We start from the raw sequence: 19877 nt of genomic DNA on the forward strand, positions 1-19877 counted from the left end.
TTTATTTACAGTAGTGAAAAAGGTATTAAGAAGTCCATGTCCATCAATAGGCAACTGTTTAAATAAATCCTCTAAGGCTAAAAGAAATGCTCTACAGACAAGAGGATGGAAGACCGTCGGAGGATGGTTTCAAAAAGTAGCAGCCTATGTACAGTGAACAGCATGACTTCCAGCTCTTTCTTAATCAGCATTCCTAATGCTGACAAGCCAGGCTCCACCCACTGGGAGGAGACTAAGCTGGTGACAGTCCCTAAAGGATAACAAATTCCAAGAGGACACCAGCAGCTCCCAACAAGAAGCTAAGCCAGATGACTTTTAGTAAAAATGGCAGTTAACAAGGCTCCCCTACTTTCTCAATTTCCAGTCAGCTTTCAAGTTCCTCATTCTTAAATGCCAATAGCTAAGGGCGACAAGACATCTGAGTAAAACCTCTAAAACACGAAAGAGTCTAAAAACCAAAGAGGGGGTAAAAAAAAAAAAGCAACTTGAAAAAAAGTTCAGAGAGTAAGTTAAATAAAACCTAATCTCTGGAGAATAACATTGTATTCTGAAACAAAACCAAGATACTATATTAAAATACAAAACTGCAGAAAAAATATATTTGAGTATTAAGAATAATAGCAAAAAATATCAAAGAAACCAGGAGCTAGTCCTTTTAAAAGATCAATCTTGGGGCACCTGGGTGGCTCAGTCAGTTAAGCGTCTGACTTCAGCTCAGGTCATGATCCCATGGTTGGTGGGTTCAAGCCCCACATCAGGCTCCGTGCTGACAGCTCAGAGCCTGGAGCCTGCTTTGGATTCTGTGTCTCCCCCTCTCTCTCTGCCCCTTCCCCCACTTATGCTTTGTCTCTCTCAAAAACAAACATTAAAAAAAAATTAAGGATCAATCTTTAGCAAGACTCAAAAAAAAAAAAAAAGTAACTCAATCAGAAAGAGGAGAAATAACATCACAAAATTACAAAGGATTGTAAGAAATTATTGTGAAAAATTAGTGCTAACATATTGGACAGAAGAAATGGATAAATTCCTAGAAACATGTAACCTCCCAAAACTGAATCAAGAAGAAACAAAAAATTTGAACAGACCAATTATCAGCAAGGAAATTGAATCAGTAATCAAAAAATTTCCCAAAGCAAAAGTCCAGGACCAGATGGCTTCATAGAATGAATTCTACCAAACATTTCAAGAAATGATAATCCCTATTCCCAAACTATTCCAAAAAATAAAAGAGTAAGGAAAGCTTCCAAGTTCATTCTATGAGGTCAGCATTACCCCGATACCAAAACCAGATAAAGACACTACAAAAAAAAAGAGAGAGAGAGAGAGAACACTATAGGCCAATCTCTCTGGTGAACACAGATGCAAAAATCCTCAATGAAGTATTAGCAAACCAAATCCAACAATACATCAAAAAAAAAAAACAAAAACAAAAAACACACATCACAATCAAATGGGATTTACTCCTGGGATGCAAGGGTAGTTCAATATTCAGAAATCAATCAACAAGATACATCAACAAGAGAAGTGATCATATGGTTTTTATTCTTTCACTATATGTAGAAAAAACATTTAACAAAGTATGACCCCCTTTCTTGACAAAAGTCCTCAACAAAGTAGGTTTAGAGGGAATACCCCTCAACATAATAAAAGCCATATATGAAAAACCCACAGCCAACATCATAGTGGTGAAAAACAGAGCTTTTCTTCTCAGATCAGGAACAAGACAAGGATATCAACTCTTACCACTTTTATTCAACATAGTAGTGGAAGTCCTAGCAACAGCAATCAGACAATAAAAAGAAATAAGAGGCATCCAAATTTGTAAGGAAGTAAAACTTTCACTATTTGCAGATGATGTGATACTATATATAGAAAACCCTAAAGACTCCACCAAAAAACTACCAGAACTTATAAATGAATTCAGCAAAATTGCAGGATACAAATATACAGAAATTCATTGAAATTCTATACACTAATAATGAAGTAGCAGAAAGTGAAATTAACAATCTCATTTACAATTTCAACAAGAATTTAAAAATATCTAGGAATGCACTTAACCAAGAACATGAAAGAGCTATAGTCTGAAAACTATAAAACACCGATGAAAGAAATTGAATATAACAAAGCCAAATGGAAAGATATTTCATGATCATGGGTTGGGAGAATACGGTTTTTTGTTGTTTTTTGTTTTTACTTAGAGAGAATCCTAAGCAGGCTCCAGACTCAGTGCAGAGTCCAACATAGGGCTCAATCCCGTGACCCCAGGATCATGACCTGTGCTGCCATCAAGAGTCAGATGCTCAACTGACTAAGCCACCCAGGCGCCACAGGAGAGCAATGTTGTTAAAATGACTACACTACCCAAAGCAGTCTACACATTTAATGCAACCCCTGTCAAAATACCAACAGCATTTTTCACAGAACTAAAACAAACAATCCTAAGATTTGTATCGAACCACAAAAGACTTCAACTAGCCAAAGCAATCTTGAAAAACAATAAAACCGGAGGTATCACAATCCTAAATTTCAACACATACTACCAAGCTGTAGTAATCAAAACAGTATGGTACAGGCAAAAAAACAGACACATAGATCAACAGAACACAATAGAGAGCCCAGAAATAAACCCACAGTTATGGTAAATTCATCTTCAACAAAGGAGACAGTAATAGGCAATGGGAAAAATACAGTCTCTAACAAATGATGTTGGGAAAACTGGACAGCTACATGCAAAAGAATGAAACTAGATCACTGTCTCATACCATACATAAAAATAAACTTGAAATGGATTAAAGATCTAAATGTGAGGTATGAAACCATAGAAATCATAGAAGAGAGCACAGGCAGTCATTTCTCAGACACTGGCTATGGAAACATTTTTCTAGATGTGTCTCCTGAGGCAAGGAAAAAAAAAAAAAGCAAAAACACACTACTGGGACAATAACAAAATAAAAAGCTTCTGCACAGCAAAGGAAACAATCAACCAACAAAACTAAAAGGCAACCTACTGAATGGGAGAAGTTATTTACAAGTGACACATCCAATAAAAGGTTAGTATCCAAAATATATAAAAAACTTAGAGATTCCTGGCTGGCTCATTTGGAGGACACTGTAACTCTTGATCTTGCAGTCATGAGTTCGAGCCCCACAATGGGTGTAAAGATTATTAAAAGATATGTTATATATTATACATATTATAAAAAACTTATATAACACCAAAAAAATAACCCAATTAAAAAATGGGCAGAAGATATGAACAGACATTTCTCCAAAGAAGACATACAGATGGCCAATGGACACATGAAAAGATGCTCAACATAATCCATCATCAGGGAAATGAAAATCAAAACTACAATGAGATACCACCTCACACCCGTCAGAACAGCGAAAATCAATAACACAAGAAATAGCAACTGTTGGCGAGGATGTGAGGAAAGAGGAACCTTTTACATTGTTGGTGGAAATGCAAACTGGCACAGCCACTGTGGAAAACAGTATGGAGGTTCCTCAAAAAACTAAAAATAGAACCACCCTAGGGGTGCCTGGGTGGCTCAGTCAGTTAAGCATCCGACTTCATTTCAGGTCATGATCTCATGGTTCGTGGATTCAAGCCCCACATCATGCTCTGTGCTGACAGCTCAGAGCCTGGAGCTTACTTGAGATTCTGTGCCTCCCTCTCTCTGTCCCTCCCCTGCTTGTGCTCAGTCTCTGTCTCTCAAAAATGAATAAACATTTTTTTAAAAAATAGAACTACCCTACATTCCAGGAATAGCACTACTGGGTATTCACCCCCAAAAACTGAAAACACTAATTCAAAGGGATACATGTACCCCTATGTTTACTGCAACATTATTTACAACAGCCAAACTTTGGAAGCAGCTCAAAGGTCCCTTAATAGATGAATGGATAAAGAAGATGTGTGTATACACTACCCATCCACATGATGGAATATTATTCCACCATAAAAAAATGAAATCTTGCCATTTGCAACAACACGGATGGAGCTAGAGTATGATACTAAACAAAATAACTCAGAGAAGGACAAATACCATATAACTCATGTGGAATTTAAGAAACAAAACAAATGAGCAAAGGGGAGAAAACGAGAGACACAAAGAAACAGTGTTCTGCCTATAAAGAACAAATTGATGGTTACCAGAGGGAAGGTGCATAAGGGAAAGGGGGAAATCAGGGATGGAGATTAAAAAACACACTTATCATGACGAACAAAATAAAATGATAAAAATAAAAATAAACCTTACCCACTTAAACAGTCCACAGTAATATATTAACCACAACAGTTGCTCATAAATGCTGGCACTGGGATTAAAATGTACCTAACACATGTTTATTAATACCTACCAAAGATGGGCTGCCTGCAGGAGGCACTGGAGGTACAGTGATGACGACACAGTCTCTGCCTCTCAGAAACAGGCCAACCACCAGACCAACATGTGCCACGAACAGTAACATGTTCAAGGGACAGGCCAACCACCAGACCAACATGTGCCATGAACAGTAACATGTTCAAGGGACAGGACAACCACCAGACCAATATGTGCCACAAACAGTAACGTGTTCAAGGGACAGGCCAACCATCAGACCAACATGTGCCACGAACAGTAACGTGTTCAAGGGACAGGCCAACCATCAGACCAACACGTGCCACGAACAGTAACATGTGCAAGGGACAGGCCAACCACCAGAGCAGCATGTGCCACGAATAGTAACATGTCCAAGGGACAGCAGCTGTTCAGGAGAAAGCATGGTGCCTTCTATAACTATAGAAGGAATCACAGAGAAGGTGACGTTTAAGCTGGAGCTTGAAGAATGACAAGTTCTTTGGGGCACCTGGGTGGCTCAGTCAGTTAAGCGACTGACTTCGGCTCAGGTCATGATCTCACGGTTCATGAGTGCGAGCCCTGCATCGGGCTCTGTGCTGACAGCTCAGGGCCTGAAGCTTGCTTCAGATTCTGTGTCTCCCCCCCCCCTCCTCATGCTCTGTCTCTGCCTGTCAGTAATAATAAATAAATGTTAAAAAAAAAAAAAAAAAGAATGACAAGTTCTCTAAGACCAGCAGCGTGAAGAAAGTTGCTAATGTGGACAACCCTGGGTGAAGTTGTGTGAGCCCATGCTGGTCATGGGGAGTCTGAGATTCCTGTGGGAACTGGAGAAGGATATGTCCAGAGAGCAGCATGAGGAGAAGCACGCAGTTGTAGGCTAGAATTCAATTCACACAGCAGGACTTTCAGCCAAGCAGTGGTCATTAAAGTCACAGGAGTAAATGAGATCCCTCACCTAGAGGAGACCAACATTTAAGGGGAAGGAGGCCTGTGACTACAATCTAGCAGAGAAGGACTAAGGTTGGAAAAGGGGACAGAAAAGGGTAGCAGCACCGAAACCAAGAGAAGACCGAGTTTCAAAGGGGCCAGATGGGTGTGAAATGGTAAAGGAAGCACAGGACCAGGTGTGAAATCACTGGTTGGTCTGGTGAATCGGAGGTCACTGATGAGCTCAAGGGTACATCCAGTGGAAATGACACAGGCAAAAGCAGATGTAGGTACACTGAGGACTGAATGAGGGATGCTAAGGAGAGAGGACACCAGACTCCTTTAGAGGAACTTTGTTCTGAAGAGCTAGTGTTAGCTCCAGAGTTAGGATAGCTGGGCACGTGTTTACAGGCTGTGAGGCAAGGGCCAGAAACAGGAAAAGCTTGATGTATAAGGGAAAGGAGGGGTGCTGGACTGAAAAGATCCTAGAGGTGTCTAAAGTAAGTGGATGAACAGCCTAAGAGAAGGGAGCATGGCACTGAGGCCAGGGACAGGGGGATGGTACTTGAGGGGCCGGTGGGCAAAGCTAGGCAGCCCAGGAAGATCTCCTGTCCTACGGCCACCAATTTCCTCAGAACAGAAACAGATTCTTAGGTATCTTAACAGGGGAAAGAACTCTTGCTAGAAGACAGGATGGGTGGGTGGGGAGGTGTAATAGAGGTAAATAAAATACAGATTATTATGAAGGGAACCAGGCCAGTTAAATCTCACCAAAACCAGGAGAAAAAAAAAAATCTCTCGTTGCTCTCTGCTTAACTCCCATAGATTTTAATCCAGGTGCCTGTTTGATTAAAAAACATTCTTAAAGCAATTTGGACATTCTGTCATTTACAAAGCAATTTTAACACCACATCTATCAAAACGAATTAGCCTATCAGTAGGCCAAGCCAATTCCAAAGCTTCGCAGACTGTAACATTTAGGACTTAAGTAGTATCCTTAATGATAAATCCAAAATGCATTTTCCTTACATTGCTCTTGTAAACTTCTATTACCCTAGAAAGGAGTAGCAGGGGTAGGAAGGGGATTGACACTTTCTCCTACAGAAACAAGTCTATAAAATCACATAAACATTTAAATATACATGTTTTTTAAGGTTTATTTTGAGAAAGAGCACAAGCAGGGGAGGGGCGGAGACAGAGAATCCCAAGCAGGCCCCACACTGTCAGCAGAGAGCCTGATGCGGGGCTCAAACCCATGAAGCTGTGAGATCATGACCTGAGCGGAAACTAAGAGTCAGAGGCTTAGAGCCACCCAAGCATCCCCGAATCACATATACATTTAAAACTTACATCCGTGAACAAATCATTGCGTGTTAGGAGCAGAAAACAGTAAGAATATATTTTAGCAAGATAATTTCTCAGTGGCTCTAACACAAAAGTTAGCACAACTCCAAAAATGTCTGTAATTTAAAAACTCAGTAAACTTCCTAAAATGCTAGCAGTGTGGCCACCATATTAATCTCTATGTTCCTTCCAACTAAGCTACAAAGAAACTGTTCCAAACCAAGGCATAAAACCATTCACGGCAACTTCTTTCTCCATTCAAAAATCACAACTCAGAGTCCACTGCTGAGGATGAAGACCTGAACTTTAGAACATCCACCAGGATCTTAAACCATGTGCCTTCAGCGGGCATCCAGGTAGTCAGCACGGGCTGGGAAGGTGTCCAGCGTGACATGCCGAAGAAGCTGTGGCTCCCCTACCAGCACCAGGACCACCCTCACCTTCCCTAGCACTTGTGTCCCACAAGAAGATGAAGCAGCAAACGTTTCATTGAGGGCCGACAACATTCCAGGAATACTTGTCCTGAGCTTTGCTGGCTCATTAATGAGTAAAACTGGGCCTTATACTAGGGGGAACTTAGAAATACTGTAGGGACAAGTATACAAATCAATTACTATCCACCGCTCTCGAGAAGTGTGACTTGCCCTCTTCATTCCCAACCTCAACTAGATCCCTCACCATGTTTAGCACACACCAGTCTGCAAGTACTCATGTGGTCATTTCTTTGGCTCTCCTTACACTGCACTCCCTGTAAACTTGAATGGGACAAGGGTCTCATGTCTATTATGTTCCCCATCATATTCCTAGGACCTAACAATGTGCCTAGAACACAGCAGGTAATCAAATGTTAAATAGATGGGCAGATGAATGGATGTGGATTCAGTTCTCTGAGAACAAAGCAATCATGCCTCCCTATAGGAAGGCCTAAAGGCAATGACTTTAAGTGGGACACCTTTATCTAATAGCAATTAATGAAGGTTCTTTTTAATTTTTTTAATCTTTATTTTTGAGAGTGAGTGAGTGGGGTAGGAACAGAGAGAGAGGGGGACACAGAATCCGAAGCAGGCTCCAAGTTCCAAGCCATTAGCACAGAGCCCAACGCAGGCTCGAACCTATGAACTGCGAGATCATGACCTGAGCCAAAGTCAGACACTTAACTGACTGAGCCACCCAGGTGCCCCTAAGGAAGACTTTTTCTTATAGATCACAGAAAAAAAGACCTTTAAAAAAATCTACTCTAGGATTACTGAGGATTACTATTATTTAACTTGATGCATCTCTAATTTATAAATAAGCTGATATCTATGATTAATAGTTGACTTTAGAAGAAAAACAAAATAAAAGAATCCAAATTCACGTGAACAGATTTTTAAAACAAACATTCATTCTTTGGAATCATAAGCTTATTTCAGAAAAGGGCGTGGTCCCTGATGTGTAAAAGAAAGAAAAAGGCAAGCAATCCCTTAATGCAGCTGATCAGAATGGATCTGAGCCACAGCCTATCAGTATTGTATTTTTCATCATCACTCTGTGGATATTTTCAACTGCTCTTTCCACATTCATGCAATTCCAAGCTTTCTTTTTAAGATTAATGAGATTTTTAATGACCAAGAGAATGTTTTCAAGGCACTAACTAGACAACAGTTTGAGCTTCAAAAGCTGGGAGGCTACAGACTATTTTGCCTTGTTTCCTCACCTCCCAGGTCCACTGAGGAAGCTAGGCTTCTAAATTATTTTGTTGTTTTATAAACACTGTAAATCACCTAATTAGACCGGTCCCCATACTTCATAGTCTGTGCCACTAAATGCCCACACAATACAGCAAATAAATTCTGTAGCCCTTACAACTGAGATCCTGGCAAAGACCCTAAAACTTGGAGCCTAAAGGACAGTCATAACTTGCTAAATCTGGCTGGAGATCAAGTTGAATTGCTACTTTTCCTTAGTATTTAAGTTTAAGGTCTATAGAATCGATGTAGAAAATTCCTGGAGAAATCAAAGATAATGAAGTTTGAGGTGCCTGACTGGCTCAGCTGATGAGGCTTCCAACTCTTGATTTCGGCTCAGGTCAGGGTCTCACAGTTCATGAGTTCAAGCCCCACATCACACTCCATGCTGACCGTGTGGAGCCTGCTTGGGATTCTCTCTCTCCCTCTCCCTCTCTCTCACTGCCCCTCCCCTGCTTGCTCTCTCTCAAAATAAAAAAAAATTAAAAAATAAAAACAAAGATAATCAAGTTCAACAACCAGAGCTTATTCACCTGAGTATCATAAACTCAAAATACTGTCTTCGAGTTCTTAATGGTATTTGAAAAGTTAATATTCAAAGACATCCATGCTAACTTTATTCAATAATACACATAATATTTAACTGGGTATTATAAAATGTCAGGAAAGTATAGCAGTTTCTCAAAAATTAAGAGTTACCATAGGACCCACAATATACCCAAAAGCGTTAGAGCAGGGACTCAAACAGATAATTGCTCACCCATGTTCACAGCATCATTCTTCACAATAGCCAAGAGGTGGAAGCAATCTAAGTGTCCAGTGACAGGTGAATAGAAAAAATGTGGCATATACATACAATGGATTATTAGTCAGCCTTGAAAATGAAGCAAATTCTGACACATGCTACATGGATGAAACTTGCACACATTATGCTAAGTGAAACTAGACACAAAAGGACAAATGTTATATGATTCCATTTATATGAGGTACCTAGAATAGACAAATTCAGAGAGAAAACAGGATAGTGATTACTAGGAGCTGGAGGAGGGAGTGGGTAGTATTTAATGGTTACACAGTTTCTGTTTGAAATGTTGAAATAATCCTAGAGATGGGCAGTGGCAATGGTTGCACAATGATGTAAGTTACTTAATGCCTCTGAATAGTATACTTAAAAATGGTTAAAAGGGTAATTTTGTCATGTATATTTTACAATAAAAGAAATTCAGGAAGCATCTGAAATATGGTTCTTACAATTGTCAAATAGCTTTTGTACTATTAAAGTCAAAAGGAACCTAATTATTCAAAATTGACTACATATTGTGATTATTTAAAAAATTCTCAGGGGTGCCTGGGTGGCTCAGTCAGTTGAGCGTCTGACTTCAGCTCAGGTCACAATCCCACAATTTGTGGGTTCAAGCCCTGTGTCGGGTTCTGTGCTGACAGCTCAGAGCCTAAAGCCTGTTTCGGATTCTGTGTCTCCCTCTCTGCCCCTCCCCTGCTCGTGCTCTCAAAAATAAACATTAAAAAAAAAAATTAAAACTTTTCAGATACTGCTTTTATGCCTGGTATTATTACAACAATATTTGAAACACACTGTATGCTAGGAATTTGAATAATGAGAAACATTAAATGTAATTATGAATATATTTTATAAAATCTAACATAAAAATCTGTAGTGCACTTAGCACTGCTTTCCAATGTAGCTAGCTGCTTAGTGGTAGGAGTTATTTTTTCCCATTATTCTTTTAATGTGAGGGAAATATTAAAAATTGAACTATGTAAAAAACATGGCAATAGCAAGAAAATAAATTTTGTCCTCATTCTAACTCCTAGCAGTGATTTCTCTAACACGATCATATTCCTACATGTACGTATGTACACATATACACATATAAATGTATGTATACAACTATAAATTTGGGATAACAATTACACAAATACATTGTTTTAGAAACTCAACAGTGGTAGATTCATATTTAACCTAATGCTGATTTTAGAAATGAAAAAAAAAAAAAAAAAAACAGGAAAGTACAGAGGTAAAGTTATTTGCCAATAAAGCCAAAACCAGAATCTAGAACTTCTAATCAAGGCACATTATGTTATTAAAGCTATACATTTCATAAAACTCAATTCGGCCTCTAAAACTAAAGGCCATTGATTCTAGTTATTGTTCCTGTGTGAACACTAAGAAAGTTAAATCTGGGGCGCCTGGGTGGCTCAGTCGGTTAAGCGTCCGACTTCACCCGGGTCACGATCTCACGGTCTGTGAGTTCGAGCCCCGCATCAGGCTCTGGGCTGATGGCTCGGAGCCTGGAGCCTGTTTCCGATTCTGTGTCTCCCTCTCTCTCTGCCCCTCCCCCGTTCATGCTCGGTCTCTCTCTGTCCCAAAAATAAATAAAGAAAAACAAAGAAAAAAAATTTAAAAAAAAAGAAAGTTAAATCTGATTTATACCTTAATCCTCTCATTTTTAGAAGCCTTATTCACTAACTAAAAGGAGGTAGCCAAAACATGGCAATTTAAGGAAAACAAATTATCAAGTCTATTTTAGGAGGCACTCACTTCTTTCAAAAAGGTAAAGTTCAATTAAAAGTCACTTAATTTTTAATTCAATGAAACTTTATAAATTCCTTCCAATAAGACTTTGTGCACTGATAAACAGCCTTGTGTCCTTGGGAGGAGAAATGATAGAGAAGTAGCTAAGATTGTAGTAACACTACAGTTTGCAAACTGTAGTGACATTTGACATATTTATACTACCTTCTCTACTCATACTTGTTATACACCCACATGGACTTAGATGCTATTCCACCATAGAAGAACAATCCCACTTCCTGTGTATTTATTTTACCTTTATTTGGTTGAAAGTGTTAATCAAAATTTGTGAAAATTATGTAAGCTTCTCGGCCTTGCTTTATGAAATCGTTTAAGCTAACCTTAGGTTGCTACACATTTTTTTTTTTAATTTTTTTTTCAATGTTTATTTATTTTGGGGACAGAGAGAGACAGCATGAACGGGGGAGGGGCAGAGAAAGAGGGAGACACAGAATCGGAAACAGGCTCCAGGCTCTGAGCCATCAGCCCAGAGCCCGACGCGGGGCTCGAACTCACTGACCACGAGATCGTGACCTGGTTGAAGTCGGACGCTTAACCGACTGCGCCACCCAGGCACCCCAGGTTGCTACACATTTTATGTGCTTCAATAACCAAGAACCCTTAGATGCAACCCTGATTTGCATTTGAACTGGATAGATTCTTAGAACTGTTAACTACTGTTTCAAACAGTTTGGATCTGTAGAAGCAAAGGGCAGACAAGTCCACACATTAGACAAATCCAGTTTTGGATAGTAAAAATACTCTAACAATGAGCTTAATTGTTACCTTTTAATGATAAAATTCCTTAAATTTTAGATAAAATGTATTTAAATGTTTTCCACTTTTATTATTTCACATTTGAAAATCATCTTCCAAACTTAAATTATGTATATATAATACTGACCTGTTATCTACCATATAGTCAGAAGTTTCTCTTTAAAGAAAAACTTTAAATAACAAAGTGAAAACATGTGGTTACTTTCCACTGTCACATGATAGGAAAATAGACAAAGACTGTTTTCACTACATAGGAATTTCCTATTTGTTGGCTGATATGTACAAGAACTCACAGCCAGTGACCTAGTAGTTCCTCTTACTAAAAGCGTAAAAATTGTATGGTGACAGATGGTAACTACACTTATTGTGGTAAGTATAGCTTAATATACAGAATTGTGCAATAACTACGTTGTACACCTGAAACTAATCATTATATGTCAACTATACTTCAAGGAAAAAGCTTTAAAACTACTTCTAATACTTGCCCACCTTATTAGTGGTTGAGATCAGATAAGTGAGGGAAAATCCAACATTTCTAGGGATCAAGAGCATCCTAAAAGATACTTCTATGGCATCGTGATCATCAATATGAACTGCACAGACTGCATCTTTTCTATCACTTCATTAATGAATTCTGGAAAGACTGGTATAAGCTGGTGACTACACTGCTAACACCTGCCCTCTTTCTGGGAACTGGAAAGAACTTACTAGTCATCAATAAAGTTCTGATTACCACTAGACTTGGCTTGAAAGAACTGACAAGGTTCCCAACCCCTTCAAATTTCTCATGTGCACTTGCTACCTCATTCTTAAGCTGATTTCTACCTTCTACTACTTTTCTCAGTGAATACATGGAATGTACAATACCTCAGCTTTTTAGTGAGGTCAAGAGGTAAGAAAGGGCCACAGAGTTCCAACCTGAAAAGATTATGATTAAATAAACAGATGTTTCTGTAAGTTAAATAAAGCCACAAGAAGAAAAGTTTTAATTTATCTAACAGACACTGCACCATGTTATCCCTCAAAACCAAAATAAGACAAAACCAGCTGTATTCTCCTACCTACTTGTTGATTCTAAACATGTATTCCCCTTTGTCCTAAGGGCAGAGTGGGGGGAGCGGTGCTTTTGTAGAAACATCCAGCTGCTCTGAATTACAGGTGTTAAGTACGCTTGAATAATACCGCCAAGACCAGGATTAGCCACCCGCCATAAATTTCCACTGACAAGATTCTGCTGAGATATTTAGCAAGTGTCATCTGACAAACTGACCTTGGCAGAAGACGACACAGAATTACAGCAACTGATTCAGATAAATCTACTCAACTTGCGGCAGTTACCTCCTGTTTTGACTATCAAATTTCAGTGCTGCCAGGGAGAAAAGGGTGATAAAATTTAAAACTGTTACTGACACTTTTCTTGTCTCCTGTAGATTGTAGATAGAGCCCCTAGTTTAGAACTAGGGGATGCAGACAAGGTGGATTTTGTAACCATTCTGTAATTATCACAGATCTTTAAAATTTTCAGCTGCGGGATGCAGAAATTATACCTACAATACTGGCTGCATAAAATTTGTTGTTCTCAGGGTTAGAACGCAAACATTGCTAGCCCTCAAAATAAATCGACAAATTTTCCAAATGCTTAGTAAAGAGGTGAGGATATTCCGAACTCTATCAAGAATGCAACAACTACAATACTAAGGCTTCAGGGAAAACGCATCACTGATTTTAGGCATTACCAACAACTATCCACAAGAGCCTAGTAACTAAATGTGCTAAATTCGAGCAGTCTCCACTTAATATCACATTGCCAGCAATTCAACTTCACAATACAGTCTGCATAAAGCAACGACTTTGACAACGAAAAACTAATATTAACTAAATCAGAATAACCCCTTTAACGCCTTTTGCCAATCAATAGGGCCACCAGGCAAATGAATCATTGTTTCTACTGTGCAGCTGCAATCTTTCATACTATCCCTTTGATAGTCTTCCATGCTGGTCGAAGTGACCACGAGGTACACTGAGAGAATGGTCACATGGACAGCTCGTGACTTCCACTGAGAATCAATCCTCTCCTCATGGTAGTAGGAAACTAAAAGTTATGATGCACACATCAGAGTACCAAGAAAGCACACGGCCGATGACTTGGTAAGGAATGCATGTAGCACTAGCACAAGTCGTTGCACCCCGAGGGGGAGTGCAACAAACGCCAGCATCTCGCTACTTTTAACAACTAAGTTCGTTGCAGCATTGGAGAGCCGGCGGCCACACAGTAGCCGAGCCGGGGGTGGGAGCCCAGCATCTCCAAGACTCAGTCCTTGGAGACGCGCGCGCGAGGCCCGCGCACCCCCCACCAGGGGAGAACAGATCTTCCCCGCGCACCAGGCAGGGGGGAACGCGCTCGCACAGGAACCAGGCACGGAAACTGACCTACGCGGTCACCCGGGCTCCCAGAGCTCCCGGGGTGGGGGCCACGACCGCAGGCTTCCCCACGTCGATGAAGCGGCCGTCACCAACTCTGGCTGGCACTACGGGAGGACTCGCGGCCCCGCGGAAGAACTGTCTCCCGAGTCCCGGAGCCCGGAACGGGGCGGAACGCGAGACAGTCCAGCGCCACTCTGCGAGGTGACGCCGCCCCTCCCCGCCGCCCGCGTCAGGAGCGCGCGCGCGCGCCCGGTTTATTTGCGCGGGGCCCGTGCAGCACGTGACCGGCGCGCTGGCCTCTAAGCGTGCGGGTAGTATGCCGAGGCCCCGCCCCTGCAGGCCCCGGGCCCAGGCTTTGCCAAGGGCTGCCGGGAGTTGCAGAGGCTCGTGTTTTTCTCCCCAAACCCCTGACTTAGAAGAAAGGGTGGGCCTGATACTTACGAGCTGTGGCGGGGAGAGAAATGGCCCCCTCCCCGGCCGAAGTGAATATAAATACTGGGTTCAGGCTCTGGAAATTTGTCAGTAAACAAATACATCACACAGCTGCCCACGTTTTTTCTTTCCTTGACTTTACCCGAAGGAACTTAATTGGCTTTGTGAATTGGCTACACATCTTTTTCTTTTCACGTGTCAAAGGATGGGCTTAAAATGCCATACAGGTGTAACTGTTACAAGATAAATACCAGCGAAGGATGCTTAAAGAGATGATTTACAAAGTTTCCCTCATCTCCTCCCCCCACCCCGCCCCCGCATCAAAAAATCTTTCATGAAGAGTCAACTTCTTCAGACTCCATTCTAACAGGTCTAGCCAGAAGCCTTAATTACGCCGTCTTCAACATGAAAGTTCAAACTCTGGTATAATTACAACTTTTAAAAAATTATGCTTAACCAAAACAAAGGGAATTATGAGCATGTGAAAAATCTTCCAACTTTTTTGTATTTTCCAATATATTTTATGAACCTTTTTGTAATGAAAAATTAGTAAGTAGGTATTATTTTTTAAGGGGCTGTAGTTTTCCTGTCAATTCCATTTTGAAAACATGTATTGAGAACCTATTACAGGCCGGTTGGTCATTGCGCTACGTGTGATACATCTTTTGGCAGATTTCTTAGAATGTTTTTAGAGAACACCAGTAGCCTTGCTTGTATTTCCCAGGCTAGTATCATCTCTTATTAACAAAAAAGGCACTTGAGTAGCACAATACTTCAACTGCAAAATGTGTGGTAACTGAGGCAGTCATATTTTCCTCACAAAGAACATCAGGATTTATTTTCTAAGGATACTGAATTATCTTCCCAGCCAAAATAAAAATTGACCATTGAAATAATTTTCCACAAAATTATATGAAAGGCTGCATTCTCGCTATGATATTTAAATGCCTAAATTTACTACTCTCGTTTTTTTTTTCCAATTCACTGTACTCTCTTGAGTTAGTAAATGAAAACAGATCCTAGCCAAATAGGAGGATGAAGGTAATAGAAGGTAATCATCATGTTTACTAATAAAAGAAGTTCCAATCTTGATAAGATCACTAATTTTTCTGTATATTTACAGGAGTCTCTTTGGTATTTATATAAAGAATCTTTAGGAAAAGGTATCTCTTTGGCATTTTTATTGCCGACTAGTAAGATGAAAACACAACAAAGGTGTTAACAATTCTTACTGTAGAACACTGCTGTCCAATGGAATTTTCTGCATGGAAATGTTGAAAATGATGGAAATGTTCTATAATTCTATCTTGTCCAATATAGTAGTCACATGAGCCTGCTGAACTCTTGAAATTTACCTAGTGTGATTAAAGATCTGAATTTTAAATTTTATTAAATTTTAATTAATTTTAAGCCACATGTGGCTAGCCACTACCATACTGGTGAGTGCTGTTCTAGAACAACAAAGAAATCACTAAATTTCCCCAACCATGGTATCCTCTTTCTTGAGAAAACGTTTGGCAGATACAGAACCTCTGGAAGCAATAATTTCTCCAAACTCTTTTCTGAGCTTTTGAGAAAGTAGGTATTTTAATTTTACAGACAGAGCACATTAAAGTGACTGTATCATGCTTAGCTACAATGCGTGTAAACAGAAATAGAACTGGAAGCTCTAGATGTATGGCAGGGGCTTTGGGAGTAACTAAGCCTTTGCCCTGCCATTCCCATGCCTGCCTGACCCAAATGAAAAATTTAAAAAAAAAGAAAAGAAAAAGAAAAGGTAGCTATTGTTTAGGCAATGATATGCTTCAGAATTGCCCACTGCCTGGTTCACACGAGATCTACCTGGTACTCTTTCGTTTGCTTGATTCAATAAACTTAAGAGCCCACGGCTTTCTACCCCTGTTCTCCTCCCCACATCCCAACTATTCCCTCCAGACTACAGTACCTGACGTTTGTATCCCTGCAGTTTTGTCTTAAGCCTGAAACACCCCAGAATGCACTTGGTGCATTCCATGTTTTAAAAACACTCTCCTGGTGCTGGTGTGACTTTGAAGTGCTGCAGGAGCACACTAAAGGCTTGTTAAATCTTATTAAAAGGAGGATTTTATAGACCGAGGCTTTGGGGAGGACTTTGGGTAATTACTGCCTGGAATGCTGAAAAAGTAGGTCAGATGTCATCAGGCAAATCCAGATCAATTGTTGAGTTGGGGGAAATTAACCATCCTCTACACCTACATATTAAATACTTTGTAGTTATTATGAACTCCAGACCATAAATGCTATGAGGTCATTGGAGGTTTTTCTCTCTTTGTGATTTGTACCATTACAGTTTATTTAACAGCTAAAATAAGGGGGGTGGTATATTTTCAGATATTAAATTACTTTTATCTAAGACTTCATTCCGCACTTGACCCTCTGTTCCTAGGGGTGACAAGTTACAGATGGCTACATAACTCATCTTCCACAAATGATTGATTTTGCTGGGTCTCCACACAAGAAGCTTAGAAAGGTCCCCTATACCTAGAGTTTATTGGTTGCAAGCAATGAGCCCTGACCTTGGCTACCTGAAACAAATAGGGAATGTACTAGAGTATCAAAGAAAGCTGAAAATCTGGCCTGGCAAGGGCAGGACTGGGGCACTTGCAGGGATTACAGCAGGAGGAGCTAGTCTATAGCTTTTCCAGGAAATAAGAGTAAGTTCTGATTATTTTTGTTTTCCTATCCTATCTTCAGAAGAGGGAAATTTAAGAAAGAGAGGGAGAGATGGACTTTGGGCTCCTTGGCTGACAATCTCACAAGATTACCTTCCATAGGAGAAGTAGCTCCTCACCTACACACACACACACACAAACACACACAGAGAGAGAGAGAGAGAGAGAGAGAGAGAGAGAGAGAAAGAGAGAGAGAGAGAGAGAGAGAGAGAGAGAGAGAGAGAGAGAGTGTCCTGGTGCAGTGCTATAACCAGAAGAAGGGCCAATGGTTAATGGGCAGCCACCATCACAGAAAAACCCTTTATAGCCCCCCCCCTTTTTTTTTTAATCAAGCCCTTCTCTTTCATAGCTTGTGACAGAAGTTCCTTGGGCAATATTTCCAGCTGCACCTTTAGCCCTTAGCTCTATTCATCATGAGTAAACCCTGTTTTTCCATCCAGTGTACCTGATAATTAAATACTACCCCTTCTTAGAAGTCACAGAGTTTGGGGACACCTGGATGGCTCAGTCAGTTAAGTGTCCAACTTTGGGTCAGGGCATGATTTCGCAGTTCATGAGTTTGAGCTCTGCTTTGGGCTCTGTACTGACAGCTCAGAGCCTGAAGCCTGCTTCGGATTTTGTGTCTCCCTCTCTCTCAAAAATAAAAAAACATTAAAAAAAAAAAAGAGGAGCGGCCAGGTGGCTTGGTTAGTTAAGCATCCCACTTTGGCTCAGGTCATGATCTCACAGTCCATGAGTTCAAGCCCCACATCAGGCTCTGTGCTGATAGCTCAGAACCTGGAGCCTGTTTCAGATTCTGTGTCTCCCTCTCTCTCTGCCCTTCCCTCGCTCATGCTCTCTCTCTGTCTCAAAAATAAATAAAAACATTAAAATGAAATAAATAAATAAGTAAAAAAAAAAGTCACAGAGCCTGCCCCACCCAAAGCCCTGTTTTGAGAACTTGCTTATGCAACCTACTATCCTTGGCTCAGCAGAAGTGCAGGGTCAGGGGCTAACTGAATGGTACCTTTCTATTAGGTTTAACAAAGATCTGGTAGATACTCTCTGCCCAGCAGAAAAGGTCTTTACTGAGTAGCATTAAACTATCTAGATTCCCTCTGGGAGTATTTGACCATGAAAGTATACAAGTACATTCTTTAGCCAGGGTACATGCATAAAGGCATAGAGGTAAGTGAAGGCAGAGAATAAACAGAAACCATAGGATGGCAAGAAGGAGAGTAGAAAAAGTTGATCAGAAATAGAAGAAAAAGTGGAGAGAGAATCAGAGACCCCAGAGTGCGGCAACACTAGAGTGTTGCCTTGCTTGAGAGGGCGCCACCTGCTGGCACAGTTGTATCTTCAACAACCTTTCAGAGCAGCAGAGGTATTTTTGCTTTCAACAAATCCTGCTCTTTACCGGACGAAACCTGAGTGCCGCTCTATTCCTTGAACCCAGAAAGAGCCTAATATACCACTCCTACCCCCTTCCCTGCATTCAGCTCTCTTGTTCTTCATCTCTAGCAAACAGCCCTGTCAATACCGCCTTTCTTTTCAAGAGCTACCTCTTCCTTCAGGGTCTCTAGTCCTCCTTGCTCTTCTGAGCCTTCTAAAACACATCTATCTCTTAGGGCACCTGGGTTAAGTGTACGACCTCAGCTGAGGTTGTGATATCACAGTCCTTGAGTTCAAGCCCCGCATCAGGCTCTGTGCTGACAGCTCAGAGCCTGGAGCCTCCTTTGGATTCTGCGTCTCCCTCTCTCTGACCCTCTCCTGCTCATGCTCTCATAGAAATAAACGTTAAAACACACACACACACCTCTCTTCCAGATCCTCACTAACCTCCACTATCTGTTCTGAGTCACCTTTCGATACCTGATACAGCCAGGTCCAAGGCCCTACTCTCGATGAGTTGCCATAGCATGAAATACAGTTCATTTACTGAAATCACGAAGATCTCAGCACGGGGATTTGACGGACCAACCTTTGGGCCTGAATTGTAAGTATAGATCAAATCACAGACTCCTGGATCTTAGATTTGGAAGAGCCATCAGAAATCAGCTAGTCTAACCACAAAACCTAAGCCACGTTGTCCTCAGCCACATTCTAAAGAAATATTTCCCCCAGCCACAGGCTGGGGAATTCATGAACAGGCAGGTCACTGTTTCACAGTGCAGCTCAATTCCCCCCCACCCCTTCCATATTACTGTTCGAAGTTCCTCCTGCTGAGGCAAATGATGGCTCCACACAGCCCTCACCTGTTAGTCCTCAAGATAAAGCCAAACCTTTTAATTCCCTTTTCCCAAGCCATTCTTCTAAAAAGCTTAAAGATACGTGGGGATCAAAGAAGATGATAGGTAGGGTAGTTTTTTCTGAACTTTAAAATACACTACAGATGTACAGTATTATTCTCTCCACTACTGTAAACACTTTTCACTCTTCTTCATACCCAAAGAAGGAAGATTCCTAGACTTCACAGTGCAGCTTGAGGGGGAGCAGACCATAGCACCCAGAATGTGCCACTTTGGCATGTGGATATTTTCAAGTTGAAGACAATGGGGATCCAGAAGATTCAAGAGAGATTTTTACTTCCCTCTTTAAAAAAAAATTTTTTTTTTAATAT

The 19877-nt window shown here is 40.7% G+C and overlaps 1 protein-coding gene across 2 annotated transcripts in view; it reads right to left on the reverse strand.

The window, feature by feature from the left end:
* The window catches only part of OSBPL1A (oxysterol binding protein like 1A), a 270348-nt gene that overhangs the window by 231197 nt on the left and 19274 nt on the right, over positions 1-19877 (reverse strand). Inside the window, exon 1 of one of the 2 annotated variants that reach the window (XM_003995075.5) lies at positions 14142-14369. The exons of the other annotated variant lie outside the window; for it this stretch is intronic. The gene's annotated coding sequence lies outside the window, so the exon portion shown is untranslated. Of the gene's footprint in view, positions 1-14141; positions 14370-19877 lie in introns of those variants that run through there. 2 annotated transcript variants of the gene reach the window in all.

The sequence above is a fragment of the Felis catus genome, chromosome D3 (genome assembly GCF_018350175.1).
Source record: "Felis catus isolate Fca126 chromosome D3, F.catus_Fca126_mat1.0, whole genome shotgun sequence".
Taxonomy (NCBI): Eukaryota; Metazoa; Chordata; class Mammalia; order Carnivora; family Felidae; genus Felis; species Felis catus.